This window comes from Tenrec ecaudatus, unplaced genomic scaffold (assembly GCF_050624435.1).
Source record: "Tenrec ecaudatus isolate mTenEca1 unplaced genomic scaffold, mTenEca1.hap1 Scaffold_306, whole genome shotgun sequence".
Classification (NCBI taxonomy): Eukaryota; Metazoa; Chordata; class Mammalia; order Afrosoricida; family Tenrecidae; genus Tenrec; species Tenrec ecaudatus.
In genome coordinates this window covers 139,742-143,657 of record NW_027459030.1, presented here as the reverse complement: position 1 = coordinate 143,657, position 3,916 = coordinate 139,742, and the positions used below count along the sequence as shown (strand labels likewise).

The 3,916-nt window shown below is 42.7% G+C and overlaps 1 pseudogene; it reads left to right on the top strand.

Annotated features, from left to right (window-relative positions):
* The first annotated feature begins 1,757 nt into the window (after window positions 1–1,757).
* Window positions 1,758–2,345, top strand: LOC142436460 (stathmin pseudogene; annotated as a pseudogene).
* Window positions 2,346–3,916: the final 1,571 nt, after the last annotated feature.

Below are 3,916 nucleotides of genomic sequence, written 5' to 3'. Positions count from 1 at the left end.
GTGATTCTAGAAGAAAACCAAAGATCCAAACCCAGAGCAACTTAGGACCTTCTGCAAATTCACTACTAGTGTACCTTTGGGCCTTCACATTTCACATTGGAGATTTATTAATTTTTATTCTTACACATTTTTGTTGGTTGATTTACTTGAGTTAAAATGCTAGACCAAGTAGAAATGTACAATTTCTAGCCTGTGTTTACCTGGGATATCGTTGGTAGGAGAATCAGGGTGGATGCCATTACTTTCTGTACTGGAGAAAAAATAAGCAATCACTGAATGAATCACACAAGCAATCAAGCAAACACACAACTTCTGCCTCAAAGTGTAAATCTACCGCCATTGGGTCAATTCAGACTCATAGCAAACCCGTAGAACTGAATATAACTGTTCTTTAGGTTTCCAGAGCTTTCCATATTTATCGGCACACAATACTTAAACTTACTCCCAAGGAGTAGCTGCTGGGTTTGAACCGCTAACCTTTTGTTTAGCAACTAATGCTTAGTCCACTCACCACCAAGTCTTCTTTATATATACATCTGCTCTGAGAACCTATGTTACATATTGTGTGATGTCACTTGAGGATCAACTGCCTCATATGCCTGTGAAAGCTAGACAATGAGTAGGAAGTTTGCAGGAAAATCGATGACCTGAAAATGATGGCTTGGGGGTAGGATATTGAAAGTACCAATGACTGCAAGTAAGGAAAGCTTACTTCATGCACTCTGCACCCCTGATATACTCCTTCAGTCTTACTTTTGTCTCCCAAAAAGAATGTGATTTGAGTACCTCAGAAAGTGTTCGAAAAAGGAAAACACTGACTTGAGACTTACATAGACATAAATGGACACTGTCAGGAAATATTAGGTTTATAATTTGTTCTTGTTTTGTTTTTCAAACTTGAGTAATTTATTTGGGTTGAAAATTAAGACTTTATGCAGCTTAGAGTGCTGTATAGTGGACTGATAATATTCAGTGTGATAAAGAGCATTTACAATGGGCAATCCATGAGGAAAGGAAGTTTTTTACTCCTTACTTATTGTTTCATCCTGGATGACTAGGGTGCCTAGAATATTACCTGGCTCCTAATAGATTTTCAATAAATAACATTTACTTTTCAGTGGAAAAGGCAGTCTATCAATATTTTTACATCTAACCCACTGCCCTAATGTATACTCCAACTCATAGCAACCCTGTATAGGATTTTGACAGTCTATCGATCTTTATAGTAGATGGATTTCTCTGTAGATAGCCTCTCTATTTAAAATCTAAAAAAGGTGGACATTCTAGAGTACTTAGCACAGTTTATGAATTTGTTGTTGATAGGTGCCATCAAGTTGGTTCCTACTCAAAGCATCCCTAAGCACAAAAGAACAGAACACTGCCCAGTCCTGCACTGTCCTCACAACTGTTCTTACATTTGATCTCATTGTTGCAGCCATTGTTAATCCATCTCCTGGAGGGCCTTCCTCCTTGTCACTGCCCTCGTGATGGCCTTCTCCAGGGACTGGCCTCTCTGGGCAACGTGTCCAAAGTATGTGAATAAAGTATCACCATCCTTGTGTCATATTAGAATGTGTGTATATATGTTTATATATATATACTTTGTATGCGGTCTTTCACTTTTGGGTGAGTTTATTTTCTTTTTTTGAGGATCTTCTTAATAATTATTTGCTTTCAAACAACAATATTTGGATAGACAATATTTTCTAGGGCCTTCTAAGCCAAAATTATTGCATAAAACTACATTTGTGAGAGTGTGGCCAGGCGGCTCGGACCGAGCAGGGCTTTCCTTCCCAGTGGATTGCAGAGCGTACACTGCCAGTCTCTTGTCTTCTGTTCACCATGGCTTCTTCTGATATCCAGGTGAAAGAACTGGAGAAGCGGGCCTCTGGCCAGGCCTTTGAGCTGATACTCAGCCCCCGTTCAAAAGAGGCCGTCCCAGAATTCCCTCTTTCTCCTCCAAAGAAGAAGGACCTTTCCCTGGAGGAAATTCAGAAGAAATTAGAAGCTGCAGAAGAAAGACGCAAGTCCCATGAGGCGGAGGTCCTGAAGCAGCTGGCCGGGAAGCGGGAGCACGAGAAGGAGGTGCTGCAGAAAGCAATAGAGGAGAACAACAACTTCAGCAAGATGGCCGAGGAGAAGCTGACCCACAAAATGGAAGCCAACAAAGACAACCGAGAGGCACAAATGGTGGCCAAGCTGGAGCGCTTGCGAGAAAAGGACAAGCACGTGGAAGAAGTGCGGAAGAACAAGGAATGCAAAGACCCCGCTGATGAGACTGCAGCCGACTAGCTTGTCCTGAGGACTGACTTTCTCCCCTCCCTCCTCGAGATCCAAAGACCGTGCCGGCCAGTGTCATTTTACTACTATTACTATTTTCCTCCTGACAAAGACTAGAACCCAACGTAGGACGTAAATAGGTAGATCCAGACCATGTGATGTTGTTTTAGGGGCTAAAGGGGAGAAACAAAAAGTGTTTGACTCTTTTTTTCTAAAGTGTTGGAGTGTTTCTAACGTAGCTATTTTTCTTGTTGCCTCTTTTCTACTTCGGTGCACTCAGTGCGCTGGGTGAATGGCTAGCACTGTATTGGCCCCGTGGAAACATGTTTGTGAAAGAGTATGTAGTGGCTTCTCAAAACTGTTAGATGCTGAATATCTGTTTGCTTTTAAATCCCAGTTCTGTCCCGATTTTACCAGATGCTACTGTACTTGAATGGTTAATAAAACTGCACAGTGCTGCTGGTGGCAGTGAAAAAAAAAACTACATTTGTGATTATTTATTGCAAGAAGGTTCAAGATAAATCTGAGGGTATAGAGACAATTTGGGACTCCACATGAGAATTTTTTTCTACATGAAATATTTATAGCTTTGACAACAAATGGCACTAGTTGGTACCCTGAAACAGGAGTCCTCAAACTTTTTAAACAGGGGGCCAGTTCACTGTCCCTCAGACCCGTTGGAGGGCCGGACCATAGTTTAAAAAAAAAAAGAACAAATTCCCATGCACACTGCACATATCTTATTTTGAAGTAAAAAACAAATGGGGTAAAAACACCTGGCGGGCCAGATAAATGTCCTCGGTGGGCCACATGTGGCCTGCGGGCTGTAGTTTGAGGACACCTGCCTGAACTAACTAGTTGTAAAGTGATATCTCATCAATTACTATTACTGTGAAATCTGTCTTTGGAAGATGGTGAAAGAGAGACAAAGCCCATTCCAAGGAAAATAAATCATGTTCAGAGGCATGAAGCTTCTCTTGAGTCTGTGCATGGTGTCCCTAGAGAGGTGCTGACAAGGTGGGGAAACCACAGCTTCTGAGAGGAAAGCATCACTGACCTCAGCCCTTGCATCTACTGAAACCATGGCCTGTTGCTGGGAGGTTTGTGTCTGGGCTCACACTGAATTCCCATCACTGTGCCTCTAGTACAGTAATACACGGCTGTGTTCTCAGGATTCACAGAGCTCAGTTTTAAATAAACTTTACTTTTGGAGGTGTCCCTGGTTATGCTGACTTGAGACTGGAGAGCTGGATTATAGTGTGTGCTAGCACCCCTCTGTATATCACCAACCCATTCCAGTCCCTTTCCTGAATCATGGCGGATCCAGTTGACATCGGAGCTGGTTAAAGAGAATCTGGAGACAGCACAAGTGAGAGCCAGTGCCTGTGAAGGCTTCACCAGTCCAGGGTCTGACTCTTGTCACTAGACCTGAGCCAGGACACCTGTAGATAAAAAGAGCAACAGTAGGTCATGTGTTCAGATGCTGCATCCCCAGACTTCCTGTGTGAATCCCTGAAGCACTCACCACCCAGAGTCTCCACCAGAAAAAGGAAAGTCCACACACAATTCATGTTCGTGTGGATAAGATTCATGACGCCCAGAAAATGCTCTCCAGGGTGAGAAAGAATACGAATTT